At 41.5% G+C, this 20245-nt stretch overlaps 3 non-coding genes across 3 annotated transcripts; 2 read left to right on the top strand and 1 right to left on the bottom strand.

The window, feature by feature from the left end:
• Nucleotides 1-1761: 1761 nt before the first annotated feature.
• Nucleotides 1762-1834, top strand: TRNAM-CAU (transfer RNA methionine (anticodon CAU)). Its single transcript has one exon. It is a non-coding gene; the product is annotated as a tRNA-Met (tRNA).
• Nucleotides 1835-5643: 3809 nt separating this feature from the next.
• Nucleotides 5644-5716, top strand: TRNAA-AGC (transfer RNA alanine (anticodon AGC)). The gene has a single exon. It is a non-coding gene; the product is annotated as a tRNA-Ala (tRNA).
• Nucleotides 5717-14566: 8850 nt separating this feature from the next.
• On the bottom strand, nt 14567-14640 carry TRNAI-AAU (transfer RNA isoleucine (anticodon AAU)). The gene has a single exon. It is a non-coding gene; the product is annotated as a tRNA-Ile (tRNA).
• Nucleotides 14641-20245: the final 5605 nt, after the last annotated feature.

Raw genomic sequence — 20245 nt, 5'->3', positions numbered from 1 at the left:
TTTATTTAAAAGATGGAGAGAGAGGCAGGACATTGATTCAGCCAGAGAGGTCAAAGAAGGACTCTCTGAGACAGTGACATTCGAGTTGTGGCCTCAGTGATGAAAATGAGTCCACTGTTCTGGGTCTGGAGCAAGACTGGTAGAGTGCAGAGGCCTACAGCTGGGGTCTGGGCCTCTGTGGGCAATCAGAGGACGAGCCAATGGAGGACCCCAGTTACCAGACTGACAGCAGAGCCAAATATGAAAATGTTCTTTTTCTCTCAAGCCTTGAGACTGCACACCAAAGTCCCGAGCAATCAAGGTCACTCCATTTCCAGAGGACCCTTGTATCAGAGCTTCATCTCAGTTCCTTGCAGACTTTTCCTGAGGTGAAATGCAGGGACGGTCCCTCTGCTCAGCTCAATGTGGATCATCACCTTCCTGCCCTTCCCCTTTAGCTCACCCTCACCAGATTCTGAGGATTGATGAGGAAGGAATTGCTTTACAGCATGTTCTGCTGAGCATTTACTGCAAGATTAGGTCGATGTCCGGCTCATTGTCCACTTAGAGAAAAAAAAATCTGCCAGGTTTCATGTGTGACCCTGAAAAATGTCCTCATTTGTTCTGTTTGTAATATAGGAGGTTATCCAGAGGAATTTTCCCTGGATGTTATTACATTAAATAGTAGACAGGGTACTGCAATGGTGAGGCCCAAGGCAGATGGAAATAACCACAGTTCACTGCCTGCTGCCACATACACCCTATTCCTGATCTGCCTGTGGGACCTTTTTCTAAGAATTGAGTTTGTGCCAAATCCTTCATTCCCTGACTCTGGCTTTCTGTCTGACAAATTCAAAAGAGATGTGCAAGAATAATTTTCAGTATTTGGCAAATCATTGAATGTGGTGTTTGAAGGAGGACAATGAGTCAAAGATGACTTGGAAGTCTAGGCCCAGGAGGAGGTTGAGAATTTGGTGTATGCATGAATGGACTACTGTGGACCACTGTGGAGAAAAACAGGCAGAGAGATAATGAACAGGAGCAGAGAAAAGACTCCCATTTTGGAATCTAAAATAAATCTACTTCTCAGTTCAGGGTTTGCCACCTAGCATCTGTGGCACCTTAGAAACAATAATTATCTGAGAATCCATTACATCTAGAAAGTGCACATTAGGGCACATGGTTTCGTTAGCGAAATTCAATGGGACCACGTAAACGTAATAAATCTCGTAGTGTAATTAATAGCACACAGGAAAAAACAAAGGAGTAAGAAACAAGGACGGTACTATTATAAGCGGTTTGTGCTTTTTGTAGCGGCAATGTCTTCAGTCGTGTAGATGCAAGTGGAGATATGAAGGAAGACAGTAGTATGGTCAAGAGACATGTTTGATGACCATTTCTTCATTCACTTATCCAGGTGGTCAGTGAACTATCATGAACTGAGAACCTCGTGTCTTTTTTCAACAGAGGAGACCATGGAAAGTGTAAGAGTGACTAAGATCTCTGAGGGAAGGAAAAGCCGTATCACTGGGCTGCAAGAGGGAAAAAGAGTAGCAAAAGACAGGTACAATTGATCCTGGTAACGCAGAACCCAGACGGTCCTATGAAATACTGGAAAGGCGTAGACCCCTCTGGTCTTGGGTGTGGAATCTTCCTAGTGCGGCATGGATTGATACAGAGTAACTTTCAAGTAGAATTGATTGTGGTTTTTAAAAGCTGAAACCGTAAAGCAGGTGGGAAATGAACTTTGATAAATTGGATGTTGTAAAACTATAAACGGGAGCCCTCTTAGCGCAGCTGGCAGCGCGTCAGTCTCATAATCTGAAGGTCCTGAGTTCAAGCCTCAGAGAGGGCATTGTTTTAGTATATTAGTTCCATACACTAAATATCGGAACATAAATGCTGTACCAGATAAGGATTTGAAGACTGACACGATATTCGTAGAAAATGGAAAGATTATTTAAGTTTTCTTGTTTCTTCGACTTTCCACTGGTTGGAGTAAAATGAGTGGTGAAAACAGAAGAGTAGATTACACCAGAAACTACAAGCTATGTCATATCATCGGTCTTTCTAGCTGACACAGGAAGCAGGGGAAACTTCTCTTCCAACTTCCCGCTCTCAGGTTCATCTAACAGTAATTATTGGGTGGATTGGTGAAGTCATTTATTCTTTTCATCATCCAACAAATATTTCTTGAACACGTATCTTGTTAAGAGGCTGTTTTGGGTCAAGAGTGAACACAACGCAAACATTCCCACCTTTGTGAAACTATGTCCTAGTTGAGAGGAGTGGGGAGAAAGTGTATACAACACAAATATTCCTACCATTGTGAAACTACATCCTACCTGGGAGGAGTGGGGAGAAACAGACAGGAAACAACACAAAATACGTAAGAAGTGATTTGACGATGTCTACTGTGAGGGAATCGCTAGGCAGTAAAGTGTTTGGGAATGTGGAGGTGGCACATTCAGCTTTCAGGAGGACAATCAGGGACTCTGTCACCTTGACAACTTTAGCCTCGCCTTCTTCTAGTCATCTTGCCGGGACACCTGTGCTCATGTTTTTCTAACACTGTCTTCAGAGTACTTTTACCATCAAGGCAACCGGGGGTTAGGAGAGCTTTTTGCACAGAAGGCTACTTGGCTTCGTTGGAAAACTGATGATACATGAGGACTGGGGTGGTCAATCCCTCGCATGCTTCTTCATATGAAAAATGAGGACTGTGGGATTCTCTGGCTGGTTCTCAGCACCTAGAGGTGGATCTGGGCAGTAGGAACTGCTCAGCCAAGTGTTAGCTACTGCTTTTGTTGCTTTCTCCCTGTGGAATTCTGGCCTCTCCCACTGAATTTGTATACACATAGGCATTCATGAGGGCCTTGACTGTATCAATATCTGATGAGAGGTTTTAGTGAAGTTCTGTTGTCATGGCTGATTTGCTCATTTGGTAGCTAGCATCCAGCTTCTTGTGAACATTGAAATAAAATAAAATAAAATAAACTATGGAGGAATAGAATACAGATATATAGTAAGGTATTATTTTCCAGACAAAAAGGATTTGGATAAAAGAATCTATGAATTTGTGCATGGTTCTTTTAAAATTTCTTTGAGGTTTTTTTTTTTTTTTTTTTTTTTGCCTGTTTTTCAAGTCTCCAATTTTTGTCACCCTTCACCCATCAGGTCAGAGAGATAGCCAACGGTCAGAAGGAATCTGCCAGCAACTACCATAGCGCTTTCGCCTGCCTGAAGATGCCTCTTTTTATTCAGCCTTCATGGGAAGTAGCAGCACCATCCGTTCTCAGAGAGTAAGCTCTGGAGTAGCTGAGCTAACCCCAGTTGTTAATCTGAGCTAATCCCAGTTACCCCAGCAGATTTACAGATTGAGGTTAGAACCCAGTAGGGTTCTCTTCCTGAAAAGAATAGGCTTCCCTCTAAGGTTTCACATAGATACTGGGTGAGGAAAGAGCCCTAAATGGCTTGAAAAATTGAATGCTCTTTGGGCAAAGCAGGAAGCCCTGCTATGGAAGAGCATCATTTGAACATAAATCAGGGTCTCAGTACAAACAGAGTGCTCGGGAGGTCAAGATGGTTAAGCAGACAGTCTGACCAGAATATCCATGGTGAAGAGAAACAATCTTGTTGGAAGAAGGATGACGATAATGGGGGACTTAGAATAAAGGCTAAAAATGATTCCAAGAGAATGCAAAAAGAATCAGGCACAAATCCTTTACTATATTCTGTGGTGCAAATCTCACCTTACGATGTGTTTGTATTCTATTCCTCCGCAATCTTTATTTTATTTTATGTTCACAGAGACTTCTTGGTGCCAACTAAATGAGCACAACAGCCGGTGACAACAGAGCTGCACTAAAATAGTCCCTCATCAGCTCTTGAGAGCAGGTTCCTTAAAGGTGAACAACATTCCACATACAAGGACTTTTCAGCACCACGCATTAGAAATGGAAGTGAATGTTTATTATTCTTTATATAAGTTGGTTGATGTGTCTTTTCAGTTTCCCTCAGTAACATTATCCAAATTTTGTAGATGACACTAAAGCTCGGAGGAGTTCAACCATTTTCCTCAAATTATGTAGTTTTAAACAGGAAAACCAGATATGAAAAGCAGATTTCTTTCTAAATTAAAAAACAAAACCAAAAAAACTTGAGCTCTTGCTTTACCCTAGCACATAGTCTCACCATCTGTTTTCTCCACACCAGGGCATTCCTGTAACATTCATTCACATAACAAATACAAATGAATGAGTGGATTCATTCATCAGATATTAATTCAGAATCTCTTTTGTGTCTACCACACTAGGTCAAACTTCCCAGTGCCTTTGTCTCCTCTCCCTCAAATCTCTCCACCCAATGTCTTGACAAATACTGTAGATCCTTCCTGCACAACGTCCCCAGAATCTTTTTCTTCATTTTCATTCACCTCTGTCATCATCCGTGCTACACTATTTATGCAGGATGTTTCTGCACCCTGAAGTGTGATGGGCACTGGTGCTGCGGAAAGACTCCTGCTGTCCACCTCAGGAGCTGACACGATAAATGTAGATAAATCTCAATCCTTTAATATCTTTATGACTTCTTTCCCTTTCTCCCCAGTTCCTGTTTTCTCATGTTCGAGCTCGGACATTCAAAACTAAATACCTTTCTCTAACATGTTGCTTGAATTATTTAAGCATTTTGCCTGGGATTTTTTCAATTTATCTTAAGTTTTCATAGAACTCTCCCAACATATTTCTAAGGGGCCAGGCTTTTCAATCACTGCTTCCCTCCATGTGTATTTCTCTCTCTCTCTCTCTCTCTCTCTCTCACACACACACACACACACACACACACACACACACACTCCACTTAAATCGAACAGATTTATTTCTTCCCACAGGAATTCCTAAAAACAGCCTGGTTTTCTCCAACATATGTCCACTCCTTCTCTGCATAGCTCAATTTTGATTCTTACACTCTGATATTATACATATTCTTACACTCTGATATGATCTTGTCTCTTATTCTTCATGGCTCTGCTCTGTAATTTTGTTGTTGTTGTTCTGACGTAACTTGTACATGCAAGGAGGCAACCCATATCTCAGATGTAAGTGAAAGAAGCACTCTTCAGGGGTTTCCTAGGGGAGTGGTCAGCACACTGGCCTCATTCGTGAAAGGGCCTAGTTATGAAAACAACAGGAGCTTTCTGCCTTCCAGAAATGCGTACCATCTCACAACCCCCAGACAGTCTCAGCTACAAGGAACAAGTGATAATGCCATCCCACTTTTATAAACACACACACACACACACACACACACACATATAAAATCATTCAATCATTTTTTATCATTTAATCCTTTCTTAAAAATCTGTGACACCTTAGCTGGGCAGGTCTAGGCAAGTCCTCCTTTGCTGGGATGTGCCTTTTTCTAAGTTTAGGATATTCCCAGAATATCCTAAACTTGGCATTTTGGAAGCACGTGTTTTCCCTTTGTGATTTTCTCCTTTTTCCCTTTTCTCCTTCTTTGCAGAGAATGAGTAGCCACTGGGCCTTGCCCTGGGCTATCAATGAGAAGATCTGCTCTTAGTAGAGTCCTGCTTTTGCGCTGAAGTCCCTGAAATCACCTGTGTTCCATGCCACCCACTAAGGATAAATAAAGCTCCCCTGATGTGGGGAGTTAGCTCAAGTGGTAGAGCGCTTGCTTAGCATGCAAGAGGTAGTGGGATCGATGCCCACATTCTCCAAGCTTTATTATTCGGACCTTGGGTCTCCAAAAACTCAGATCTCCAAACCCAAATTAGTGTCTGAGAGGAGGATGCTGCTTTGGTTCAAGACATAGGAGCAGCAACAATACAGGGCTGGTGACGGCTCCCTCCTGGCATTCAGTATAGTGTAGATCTACTGTGTAATTCATTTTCTGTTTCTTCAAGGAGCTGTGAAGCCAAGGGACATATACACCTGTTCTTTTCTCCCTGTTTCTGCCTGCAGCTTGGTCCTAAATGTGAGACAATTGTGAAAAGTGCAGGGCAGCGTCACCTGGGTAAATACCACCCCGGCTTTCTGGTCAGGGGACTGAAACCAGGTTGTGTCAAGTAACTAGAATGTGCCTGGACAGATACTATAGAAAGCAAACCCATAAAGTTGTTCATGAGCTTGTGGACGCACCTGCCAGCTGTGAATAAGTGGCTCTAATCCCAAACAGCTTACCAAAAAAGAGCCTGAGAGCTGAACTGCGCAATGGCCAACTTTCCAGTCCTCACTGACCACTGGGTTGCACACATTCCGGAGATCTCAGAACAGCAGTGCAAAGGCTTTGCAAATAGGGTTATCTTTGAAACAACAACACATGGAAGGCTGGTTGGTACTTGGAACTTGAATACAAGGCAATTTTTGTGTCTGCAAAAACAAAAATAGCAATATTATTCTTAAGATTTCAACAAAACACAGCGTCTCATCACATAATCCAAAGAAGTCCAGGTTACAAGCCCCAAAATATTCAGCATTATGAAAAATCAGGGAGATCTTAATTCACATGGCAAAGAGACTCCTCGAATAACTATACTGAGAGGACACAGATGTCAAAATCATCAGACGCATACATTAGAGCAGTCATGATAACAATGCTCCTAGAATTAGGGGATAACATTCGTGAAGTGAATGGAAAGTTGGAAAGTGTCAGCAAATATCTGGAATATATAAAACCAATTTTAAACTTAAGAATTAAAAAAAAATGTATTAACCAAAACTCTTAGGGGAAATAAAAAGCTTAACTGGATGATCTCAATAACAGAATGCAGATGCTAAGAAAAAGCCAACGAACTTGAAAACAGAACAAGAATACCTACATAATCTGAATGATAGAGAGAAAGGAGGATTTTTGTAAATGAACAGAGCCTCAGGGACAAATAAAAACAACAAATCTAACATTCACATTATTGTAATCTGAAAAGATGAGGACAAAGAGGACTTTGTGGGATAGAACTTTGAAGAATTAATGGCTGAAAATGTATCCAATTTGTCAAAAGATATAAACCAGGTTTTTAAAGTTTGGCAAAGGTCAAGCAGGACAAACCCAAAGAAACCCATTGCAAAACATATCATAATCAAACTGCTGAAAACGAGGAAAGCACAAAACAATCTTGAAAGTGGTCAAAGGAAAATGGAAAAGAAACTACCATGTGAATGAGTGTAGATTTCTCTTCAGGAACCACAGGGGCCAGAAAAAAAATGTCATAGTATTTAGTAAGTAACAAAAGAAAAAGACCTATCAACCCAGAATACTATGCGGAGCAAAAGTATCTTTCAGACATAAAGGCAAATAAATGCATTCTCATTGGAAGGTGAGTAAATCCATTCTCATTCTTAGCGAGAATGCTAGAAAATAATTAGCAAAGATTTGAGATGAGAAAAGTGATACCAGAAGGAAACTTAGAACGTCATCAATGAAGGAACAACAGCAGAAATAGAAAATGTCTGGGTAGACATAACAGACTCTTATTCTTCTCTTGAGTTCCTTAAGGTATGTTTGGTGATTGAAAGCGAAAATTGTAACTCTATCAGAAACAGTTGTCATTGTATGTAGACGTACTACATAAATAAGACAAAAGGGTAAGTGTAATGGGCCTAAGTCTTGATGAAGTTTCTATATTCAACTTGAGTGGTAAAATATTGCTTCTAAGTATATTGTGAAAAGTTACATATGTGTATGGTAATCCCTAGACCACTTACTAACCAGATTTAAATAAACCAAAACAAGACAGAAAGGGGAACATAGAAGAATTAAAACGGAGGGAACAAAGGTGAATAAATTATTAAATAGCAGATCTATCTAAAAACTTATCTATAATAGCATTACATGTAAATGATCTAAGTACTTCATTAAAAACTAGAGATCATCAGAATGTATTAAAAATAAATATGCTGACTATAAGAAAGCCACCTACAGTACACTTATATATAAGAATAAAAGTTATATAGCAGATTGAAGGAAAAGAGTGGAAGAGATACCTCATGCAAGCATTAATCAAAGACAGCTGTGATGTTTACATTAAAATCGGACAAAGTAGATTTGAAAGCCGAGAAACTGTTCAGGAATAATGAGGGCTGCTAAATAACTATGATTGTCCATTCTCCGGGTAATACTGTTCCAAATGTATATGAGGACACAGATTTTCAAAACACATAAACAAAATTAGATAAGCCAGGTAAAAATAGCAACATCCAATTAAAGTTGAAGACACTAAAACTCCTCTCTCAGTAATTGGTAGACTTAGTAGACAACAAATCGACAAACATGTTGGAGAACTGAACCACACCATCCACCAATGGATCTAATCAACTTCATAACGCAAAATAAAAATTTAGCCAGAAAGCAAAGACAAAAATTAAAAGAAAAGTAAGATCATGTTATAACCAGGAAATTAAGAGTGGTCCAGCACACAGAAGGGTGCTATTACTGAAAGAGTTGGAAATAGTGACTTAGTTATTTTGAAACATTTTTGAAGGTGTTATTTAGCTGGAAATGACAGAAAGACTGACGATGGTGAATCTGGAGGTGGATCTTCCATTGTCTGTATTTATCTTGTCTTCTTTTGAGGTCTGGGGTGTCTATACTTCCTCTGAATTACCTGACCCTACTACAGTGTCTGGCACAGAGCATCTCCCCAGTGAAGATGTATTAAATGAGTGGATAGTGATTGATAGATTCAAAAGAGTTGTGCAAGAATAGTGTCCGTTATTTGGCAAATCATCGAATGTGGTGTTTGAAGGAAGACAATGAATCAAGGTTGACTAGAAAGGTAAGCCCAAGGCCAGACGTGGTGGCTCATTACTGTAATCCCAGCCCTTTGGGAGGCCGAGATGGGTGGATCCCTTGACGCCAGGAGTTTGAGACCAGCCTGGGCAACACAGTGAAACCCTGTCTCTACAAAAAAAATACAAAAATCAGCCGGGTGTGGTGGTATGCATCTGTAGTTCCAGCTACTCAGGAGGCTGAGGTGGGAGGATCCCTTGACCCGGGAGGCGGAGGCTGCAGTGAACAGAGATCGCACCGGTGCCCTGGCAATAAAGTGAGACCCTGTCTTAAAATAAAATAAAATGTAAAAGTTAAGCCCAGGCCGGGCGCGGTGGCTCACACCTGTAATCCCAGCACTTTGGGAGCCCAATGCAGGCGGATCACCTGAGGTCAGGAGTTTGAGACCAGCCTGGCCAACATGGTGGAACCCCATCTGCACTAAAAATACAAAAATTAGCCAGGCACCTGTAGTCGTAGCTACTTGGGAGGCTGAGGCAGGAGAATCACTTGAACCCGGGAGGCAGAGGTTGCAGTGCGCCAAGATTGCGCCATTATGGCGACCCCTAGACCCCTGGGATGGTGATCCCTAGACCACTTACGAACCAGATTTAAATAAACTGAAATAAACTAGGAACAAGAACATACAAGAATTGAGACAAGGGGAACAAATGATTAATAGATCATTAAAAAGTAGATCTATGGGCGCGGTGGCTCACGCCTGTAACAACAGCACTTTGGGAGGCCCAGGCAGGTGGATCACCTGAGGTCAGGAGATTGAGACCAGCCTGGCCAGCATGGTGAAACCCCGTCTCTACTAAGAATACAAAAAAATTAGCCAGGCATGGGGCCGGGTGCCTGTAATCCCAACTACTCGGGAGGCTGAGACAGGAGAATCACTTGAACCTGGGATGCGGAGGTTGCAGTGAGGGGAGATTGTGCCATTGCACTCCAGCCTGGGTGACAAGAGCAAGACTCCACCTCAAAAAGAAAACCAGTGGATCTATCTAAAAACTTATGTATAAAAACATTAAATGTAAATGATCTAAACCCATGAGTTGAAAACCAGAAATTGTCAGAATGTGTTATAAATGAATATGCTGACTATAGGAAAGTCACTAGTAATATGCTTATATATGACATTAAAAGTTACATAGCATATTGAAAGTAAAGAATGAGAAAAGACATGTCATTTAGGCATTACTCAAAGAAAGCTGTGGTGGATATATTCAAATCAGACAAACCAGATTTTAAATTGTAGAAAACTTCCAGGGATAAAGCTGTTACATAATTAGAGGTGTCAACACACCAGAGAAATAATGTCCCAAATGCATATAAGGACACAGGGCTTCAAAACTCATAAGCAAAATTGGATAATCCAGATAAAAACAGAAAAATCCAATTACATTTGCAGACGTTAACACTCCTCTCTCAGTAATTGATAGATCCAGCAGATAATAAACCAGTAAACACATTTGAGAACTGAACAACACTCATCCAGCAATGGATCTAATCAATCAACTTTCTAAAGCAAAATCACAATTTGGGTAGAAAGAAGAGGAAAAAAAATCAAAGAAAAGCAGGATCATGTTATAACTAGGAAATCAGGCATGTTCAGAGTGCAAAAGAGTGATATATTGAAACTGACATTTTTGAAAGCGTTATTTAGCTGTAAATGACACGGAGACTGAAATGGTATCTTCCCTTGTCCATATTGATCCTGCCTTCTCTTGAGGACTGGGCTGCTTGAATCTTTAGAATCTCCTGAACTTACAACAGTGTCTGGCACAGAGCATCTTCCCTGTGAAAGTGTACTGAATCAACGGAAAGGAATTGACAGATTCAAAAATGTTTTGCGGGAATAATGTTTACTCTTTGACAAATCACTGAATGTGGTGTTTGAAGGAGAAAAATGTGTCAAAAGTTGACTTGGAAACGAAGCCCAAAAGGTAAGTAAAGGGGATTTGGGGAATGAGATATTTGGTGTGTGAATGAATGCGGTGCTGTGGAGAGGAGTAGGCAGTAAGATTGTGAACTGGAGCAGAGAAAGAATCACGTTTTAAGATCTAAAACATCTTCTCCGTTCAAGCTTTGATACTTAGCAGCTCTGGCACCTTAGAAACGAAACTTATCTGAGGTTCCATTACTTCTAGAAAGTGCAGATTAGGACACATAGTTTTGTTGGTGAAGTTCCATTGGACTATATGAAGTAAACTCAATAAATCTCTCAGTATAATGAATGGCATACATGATTTGCTTTATGCTTTTTGTAGCAGGATTGTCTCCAGTCATGTAGATGCAAGTGGAGATAGAGAGTAAGACAAAGTAGTATGGACAGGAGACACCTTTAAAGACTATTTTTTCATTCCTTCATTCATTCAGTTGGTCAGTCAGTGAACTATTATGGACTGAACATGTCCTGTGTGTCTTTTCAAAAAAGGAGACCATGGGAGGTGTAAGAGTGACTAAGATCTCTGAAGGAGGGAGAAGCCAGATGACTGGGCCACAAGAGGGAAAAAGTCAGCAAAACAGGTGCAATTGTTCCTGGCCTCTTGCCTCAAGATGGTTGTATTGTTAGGTGAATACTAGAAATGGGTAGATTCCGCCTGTCCTGAGGAAAAAATTCTTTGGTTGCAGGATTGGATTGGCTGATAAAGAGTGATTTCCAAGCACCATTGATTGTGTTCTTTGAAAGTTAGGAACTGATAAAGCAGCAGTGCTTGGGAAATAACATGTGGGATGTCAACTCTTAGGCGAGAACTGCCTTCTTTCTGCAGCAGGCCACACGTCAATCTCAAAATCTAAAGGTTTTGAGTTTGAACATCAGAAGGGATACAGTTTTTGCTGCTATTTTGGTTGAGGGAAACAAAATGGGTGCACTAAATAATGAAATGCAAATGCTATGAGATAGCAATTTGAAGACTGACTCAGTGTTAGCTTAGAATGGAAAAGTGATTTAGGTTTTCTTTGTTTTTTGGGGGTTTTTTTGGCTTGTCAGTGTAAAATGAGTGGTAAAGGGATATAGATGACACAAGAAACTGCAAGCTATATCATATAATTGGCCTTTCTCGCTAGCTGATGGAAGAAACAGGAACTTTTTCATCCAAATTCCTGCTCTCAAGGTTACCTAATTGTAATTATGAGGTGAGTGGGTGAAGTCATTTCTTTTAACCTACATGTATTTCTCGAGCACATATCTTGTTAAGAGACTGTTTGGGGTACAGCCGTTTAACAGTGAAAAAACACATATATTCCCACCTTTGTGAAACTACCTTCTAGTGGATAGGAGTGAGGGGAGAAACAGAGCAGAAGCAAACAAGAAAAATACATAAGATGTTATGTGACAATGTCTACTGGGAAGGAATCCGTAGGCGGTAAGGGACTTGGGAGTGTGGAGGTGGCCCATTCAGAAGCTTTTAGGAGCGGAATCTGAGAAGTTGTCACCTTGAAGACATCCTTTACCCACTCCCCATCCCCTTCCCCACTCCCCACTCCTGCTTCTTCCTTCAATCATCTTTCTTCACATGGGAAATGAGGACTCTGGGATTCACTGGCTGGATCGCAGCACCTAGAGATGGATCTGATCAGTAAGAACTGCTCAGTAAGCATTAGCTACTGCTTTGGTTGCCTTCCCCCTGTGGAGTGCTGGCCTCTTGGATTGAGCTTGCATCATAGGTGTTCAGTAGGAGCTTGCTTAGTGGACTTACAGGTTGAGGTTAGAACCCACCAGGATTCTTCTCCTGGGAAGAACAGGCTTCCCTCTAAGGCTTCCACAGATGGTGGGTGATGAAAGAGCCCTAAATTGCTTGAAAAATTGATTGCTCTTTGGGCAAAGCAAGAAACCCTCCTACGGAAGGGCATCATTTGGGCATCTATCGGGGTCTCAGTACAAAGATGAGTGCTCAAGAGGTCAAGATGCTCAAGCGGAGAATCTGACCAGAATGTTCGTGGTACAGAGAAGCAATCCTGTTGGGAGAAGGAAGACAATTGAGGCCTTGGAATATAAGCTAAAGAAGCTTCAAAGGGAATACTAAAAAGATTCAGGCACAAATCCTTTACTACATTCTTTTGTACAAATCAAATTTTGCCTAGAAAATCATACCTTACTATACATCCCTATTGTGTTCCTCCACCATCTATTTTATTTTTTTAAGCGTTATTTCATTTTTATGTTCACAGAAGCTTGTTGCTACAACTAAATGAGCAAAACAGCCAGTAGCAACAGAAATGCGTTAATCTCTCTCCTCAGACCTTGAAAGCATTTTCCTTAAAGGTGAACAATATTCCACATACAAGGACTTTTACAGCACTCTGTGCCAGAAATTATACTGAATGTTTATTAATTTTTACGTAAGTCGGTCAATACAGTTTTTCAGCTTCTCCCAGTATTATTACTCCAGTGTTATAAATGACACTGAAGTAAAGGACATATCGCTCTCTTTATTCTGTGTATGTGTGTCTGCTTACAGCTAAGGACTTCCCAAATTATAGTTTTGTAAACATTAGTTCTAAATCATGCCGATCACTTGAATTTTGAAAACGTCAAAGCCAATCACATTAGTGTAGTAGAAAATACGGGTTTGCGGTGCATTGGCTCACTGTTTTATTCGCTATGGATCAGTGGAGTAGAAATTCCCAACGCGGAAAGGGGTTCATTCCTGTCTCTCAGCCTCAGCAAAGTTAAGACATTTCAGACCTTTCCTGACTTTGGATCTATTGCGCATGCTCTGTCCTTTACCACTATCCAATCCTAGGGGCATATAGAGCCACTCAGAGCCTTAGAAGTACATTCAGCGAAATGGAACCAATCACCATATAGTGTAGCCTATTGTTCTTCAGATCAAAACGCACCGTGTTGAGATAGCATGAATTCTACAGACCCGTGAAGCCCATGTGGACCACAAGACACTCTTTCCATCCTGCCTGCACACATATCCCTCACTCTTCATTGATTCATGCAGACTTTTAAAAGTGTTTAGCAATAAGCATCCTACCCCCAAGAAGCTTATGATCTCATGGAGAAGATGGCCAAGCAACAGACAATCACAACGTGGTGAATGCCACAAAACAAATTGTACCTGGATCTCCGTGAGTGCTAGGAGGAAGGCAACCCAAACTCAGAAAACTAGGAGAGGTGTCAGGGAAGACATTTCCCAGAAGATGGTGTTGTGTCTAACAAAGCCGTGAGACCAGCAAAGAGGAGGTGAAAGGCTCAGCGTTCTGTGGGACATTTCCTTAAGTCCTGTATCTCTAGAATTGAGTGTGGGAAGCTAAAAGAGCGGAAATAGAAACGAAAAATGGGAGTTCTTGAGAGGCTTTTTTACCCTGCACAAGCCAAGGACTGGTCTGCAGGAAGTAAGCAGATGCACAGTTAAGAAAGCCCATATCAGGAGTTAGTCATGATAGAGAAGGATTTGTACACTTTGGAAATCGTAAAAGAATGAAAAGCCCAGGTCTTTATTTCCGTGTTTTCGCCTCTGTTTTTCACGTTCCTCCCGGATTTCAATTTCCTTCTGGAATCTCAGCTCTCTTCATCATCTGCTCTTGCAGGAACACTAAACTGCAAACGCAACCCTACGATTCAGGGAACTACGTCCCATCAAGATTAGTGGGTACGTATATATTTTCTTTCTTGTTCTCTTGCGACTTTCTATACCACTGCACACAATTGTTACCGTGAAATAAGCATTAAGAGTCTGCGCAGATTACCGGGTACATATACATTTACTTTCTTGTTCTCTCGTGACTTTCGATATCACTACGCACAATTGTTACTGTGAGATAGACATTAAAAGAGTGCGTGTGGCCCGTACGGGGATCGAACCCGCGACCTTGGCGTTATTAGCACCACGCTCTAACCAACTGAGCTAACCGGCCCCGCTGGCGGAGGGGCACCCTGCGTCTTATGAGAGGCTTAAAGGCGAACGTTATTCCAGTCACCAAAGGAAGTTTCCTGAAAGTTCTCGGAGCTGGAAAGAACCTACGGTCTTTGCTAACTTCTTTACGATCCTCGGCAAATTTCTTCGAACCCTGCAATTTCATTTAAAATACAACTCGGCGGAAGGAAAGTTCAAATGTCACCTGCTTCAGTGTTTCATGACGAGGGGTTTTAGTGACCACCCTTTTAAATGCAACGCCATCACCTTCCGCTGGTACTGTAGCCCGACCCTATCACTCCTTTCTACTTTGCTTCCGTAGCTTCTGAGCGACCCTTGAAGAAATTGACGGAAAACGGGAGGAATTACCGCCAGTTCCTCTCCACGGGCGGTCAAGGCCAATATGAGTCTCCACCCCGGCTCCTCTGCTCGTAACTTCTAGCACAGTTCCCACTGTGTTCGCCCATGTTTCCCGAAAGTGAATATTTGATCCCTACCCCACCCCATTTTTAGCAAACTCAGGAAAACGCTCTCGTTTTTCTACCTGAAAAGGGCACTTTAGAGAAATACGTCCCGTTACAGTCTTTGTGTTCGCATTTTATTCCATCTCGATGAAACAGGTATAAGTTCGTTGGTATTTTATGCACAAGACAACTTTGAAGCCCGACTCATGGCCTTTGGCCTTTAGATTAGGAAACATTCTCCGGGAGCTCTGCTGATGGCTAGGTCTTACGAGGTTGACGCCTTCTGTCCCAAAGAGAACTATTTCTCTGCGTGTTTCCGCCTGGCTGCCCACTTCTCCAGTAGAGAAACGGCTGTTGCTCGGGATTCATTTTTGGAAGTGCTTTGGGTCCTGGGTAATGAGGCCGCATCCTGCAGCATCGACAAGGTGGTTGAATACGCAGGAGCACCCACAGTACCCAGGGACCAATAAATAGCTCAGTAGACCCATTTCGAATAATTGAATAAAGGAAGTCTCAACCAACCCCCTTGTTGTATTACAGATGGTCCATCTCTCTGCCTAGACTATTGTGCTGACGTCCTGTTCCTTCTCCTGGCTTTTGAACTAGATTCTCACCTCTCTCCAATCCATCTTTCGCGGGGCTGGCCTGTCTTTCCGCCTCACTTCTGAAATTCAATCCATTGCCGCCTCTATGCAAACCGACTCTGGTTAATACTTCACTCGGTATGGCTCCCCTCTTCCTTCCGCACTTTGCACTGCGAGAAATGCCCTTCCTTGAGTCAGCTGGAGGCCTCCTTCTGCTGAGAGCTTAGTTGTGGACACAGCCTGGAGTAGAGGCGAAAAGGAAAGAAGGCCGGGAGATAATCGGGGAAACACACACACCTTTCGTGTGGTTTGAAAGCTGGTGCCCGAAAAGGGGAGCGAAAGAAACAAGAAAAAAAAACACGCTCCAGAAGTGTCTGAGATTGCTGCGGCCATAAAGGAGAGAGCACTAACCGCGGTACGGATACGGGAGGGGAGGAGGGCTCCACCCCCGGGCCTGTGCCCACGGACCTAGGTGAGGACGGGCACTCCTGCCTCCGCGCCCAAATGTTGCATTTCCCAAGAGCACCCCGGCCCGCCACGACCCCATCCCGTGCCTATAAAAACCCCCGAGACCCTAGCGGGCACAGACACAAGCGGCTGGATGTGAAGAGGAACACGCCGGCGGGAGAACACAGAACACCCACCCTCTCTTTTAGTCACCCTGGAGGCGTCGGAGAAGGCGGTTTCAGGGATCCGTGAAGAGACCCTGAGTCTTTTACATCCCGGAGAATGACGAGAGAGAGAGAGTACCTAGGCGACGTTTACTTTCTGGGATTTCGGGAGATGCGGTTTTCTACACGCCAGGGGCCAAGCCTGAGAGATAGGTAGACGGCAGGGATAGGAGCTCTCTCCGCGCCCCAAACGCCCCTGTTCATACCTGGGTTCCTTGATTTTCCTGCCTATATAACCGAGCCTCCCATGGCCGGGCTCTGAGCTCTCATTCTGCGAACTGGGACAAAGAGGTTAACTGTGATGCGCTTTGTATAACCCCAGGATTCTGCACTTGCCCAAGGGCGAGGCGCAAATCCAAAACCAGGCACAACTGAACACGGAGATCAGCTGAGCCCTGAGTGTCTCACGACATAAAGTCCCTACGATTTTAACAAGGGCTGTATGTGTGCTAGTACTGTTACTGACAAACGCATGTCAGATCCCATCTGTCTTTAGCTCAATGTGTGACGTTAGACATGTCGTTTTGCTCCTCAACTTTCTTATTTGTAAAAAGAAAAAAAAAAGTGTTCTGGATTTGCAGAGGGCCTCTTCAGAGGTAAGTTTCAGTAGCTGTACTGTAAATTGATCTCTTGGGCAGTCCTGTTGGTGAGGAAAGAGGACAAATTGAGAAATGAACAAACAGAGAAGCTGCGAAAGTCTTGTGACTTACAGCACAGGACAAGTCTACAAACCATGCCACGCCGCACTAAGCTCTAATTGTTTTAACACCAGCTTACTCAGACCGGGTGATCCAAGATAAGACCAAAGCCAAACTGATCCAGCAACTCTGCACAGATCTTCATGTTCCGGCAGCTAAGTTCCGCTGAATAAACCTGTGATTCGCCTAGTTTAGAAATTCTGTCCAGTCCCTCCTGAGAAGGACCTTGCTAACTTTCCCCCTAAAACTGTCCTTTTAATATCTCCAGTCCCCAAACCCTGTAAATTCTGGTCTCTGACTCGCCCTTGTTTTAGGCAGTACTGGGACTCCACAGAGGTGGGGCTCTTTGCTCAGCAAGTTTAATAAATCCAAGGTAGTAGAATCGATTTGTTTTCTTGGTCGTCTTTTTTTGGGGAGTGGGTCTTCTAAATGTTGATTCTGATCCCCGCCTATGGATACTTATAAATAAATAGATATTTGCACTCCATCATTATGTGGAGCTAAAAGTGTTAAATTTAACTATCTAATTACCTCTAAAATAATCATGAAATTCAACGATCTGAAACTTATCTAATGAGTTCCACATTCTGGAATGAAGGGTTGTAATAGGTAATAACAGGTCTCAGTCCTGAATGGAGAAATAATCACACAGACACCAGGTGAAAGATGAGTAAAGTGGAAAGCAATAGGCAGAACAATAATTTGCTTTATGCTACGATTTTTGGAGTGAAGCAAGAAAATTAACCAAGGAAACAAAGAAGAAATCCAAGACATAGTAGTGTTGGAGTTGCGTTTTTGTCATATGACACTACTTCGATTCTACAGGATTCACTTAGTCTCCATCTGACCTCCTCAGAGTAGACTGCTCTTCCCCAATCACTCCTGCAATTACCCTAGGAGATTTGTGATCCTAAAGTAAGGGGGAGTTTTAAATTTACTCCTAAGTACACCTGCATGATGCCATTACTCAGGACAGGGTAGCTGAACAAACTCAGCTCTGAATCCTTTAAGCAGAGGCAATAATTACTGACACTCTATTTAATCAGATTCTGAACATGATGTGCCACTTTTCCTTTTGGGTCTGAAGTGACACCAGCCATTTTCACAGTTTCTTCCACTAGGAGAGTCCTGGGAGAAAAGTGATAAAGGTAGATTCAAGAATGGTTAGTTTGAGAAGAGAAATAAAAAGGCAAGTGTATTTTTCACTCAGTTCACCTTGGTTCTAAGAGTGGGTCTATATAAAGAAATGGAACATGCTTCTGCTAATTAATATTCAGGCAGAAAAAGTCATGAATTTCACTACAAACCCATGTCCCTTCTTCCACATGACAAATTGATGAGGGTATTCTTTCTTCTGTCGGTAAAACGAAGTCTGGGATATAGATTGCAATATTAGCAGTGCCATAGTGCAGAATTTCTCATAATTAACACTTTTTACTTAAATACATAAGAAAACAGAATTGGAATGTAAAGTTAATAAATTAATCAGGTTATAAACAATATGAACATAGAAGCAACAATTGCATGGTCTTTGGCATGCAGTCTTTGATTTGGCGAATGCATTCTTTTCTATTTCTATCAGGAAGGAGGAAGAGAAACAGTTCATATTCACATGGAATAGACAAAAGTATGCATTTATGCTCTTGCTCCAGAGGTATATCAAGTCCCCCAATTTTTCATAATCTAGTCCAAAGAGAATTGAACTGTCTGGACTATCAGCAAAACATTGGTACACACTGTATTGATAGTATCATTTAAATCTTCAGTGAGCAAGAAGTGTCAAGTAAGGTATAGATTTTGTTAAGCCCTGCATGTTCCAGAGGATGGGAGAGAAACACAGAAACCATTCATCGACCTGGTCCGTGAATGAAAGTTTTTAGGATCTGTGAAATTCTCAGACATTTCCTCCAAGGTAAAGACTCATTGTTGCATCTCGAAGTTCCCATCACTTAGAAGGGAGTGCTGTGCTCACCATGTTTCTTTGGGCTGTGAAAGCGGCATGTCCCGCACTTGGAGGCCCTTCTCTGACACACTTACCAACAGATACTGAATTAGAATATTAACAAATTGAATCCAGCATTATCTATAAAGCATAATGCACCATGAGTTAAGGGAGATTGCCTCGGGAATAAAAAATTAGTCAAGCATTGAAAAGTCAATTAAATGTAATATACTACATTAACAAAACAAAAAATACATGTAATCATCTCACTAGATGCAGAAGAAATATTGGACCAAATTTGCCATTCATTCGTGGTTTTTAAAAATTATCTCAGTAAACTAAGAACGGAAGGAAAATTCCTCAGATGAATAATGGGCATTTAAGAAATTCCTACAACTAACAACAGAGTTAATAGTGGAAGAACAAATATGTACCCTTTAATATTGGGGAAAAGTGCAAAATATCTGTTCTCACTTCTTCTACATGTTACAGAAAGTCGTAGCTAGTGCCAGAAAGTAAGGAACGCATGAATAAAGAATAAATGAATAAATAAATCATTTTAGAATAAGAAAAATATATTCATTTGCAAACAACATAATCAGATACACGAAAAATCCTAATGCATCTACAAAAATAAGCATTATAAGTAAATACAGCTATGTCACAGATTACAATATACAAAAATTAATTGGATTTCTATGTACTAGCATCAACAAAAATGGAAAATTAAGTTACCATTTTCAATAGGATTAAAACAAATGAAATATTTAGAGATAAACTTGTCAATGTGCACAAGACTTGTACATAGAAATCTACAAAAGATTGCTGAGAAAAACTCAGGAAAATCTAAATAATTGGTGTTTTTGCCATATTTACAGATTGAAAAATTTAATATTATTAAGACATCATTTTTTTTCTCTGAGTTGATCTGTAGATTTACTACAATCCCAACAAATATCCCAGCAGGAGTTTTGTTTTGCTTTGTTTTGTTTGTTTGTTTCTACAGAAATTGACAAGCTTATTCTGAAGGACCTAGAGTGACCAAAATAATTAGGAAAAGAAAAACAAAGATACAGGACTTACACCAAGTGATTTCAAGACTTACTATAAAGCTAAGGCTAATCAAAATAATGTGGTATTGTCTCAGGGATACTTACACAGATTGATGGAATAGAATAGATAGTCCAGAAATAGACCAACGTTTGTGGTCAACTGATTTATGACACAGGTAAAATGTTACTTAATGA

This window comes from Macaca fascicularis, chromosome 4 (genome assembly GCF_037993035.2).
Source record: "Macaca fascicularis isolate 582-1 chromosome 4, T2T-MFA8v1.1".
Lineage (NCBI taxonomy): Eukaryota > Metazoa > Chordata > Mammalia > Primates > Cercopithecidae > Macaca > Macaca fascicularis.
The sequence above is the reverse complement of the archived record's forward strand: the minus strand, read 5'-3'. Positions and strand labels throughout refer to the sequence as shown.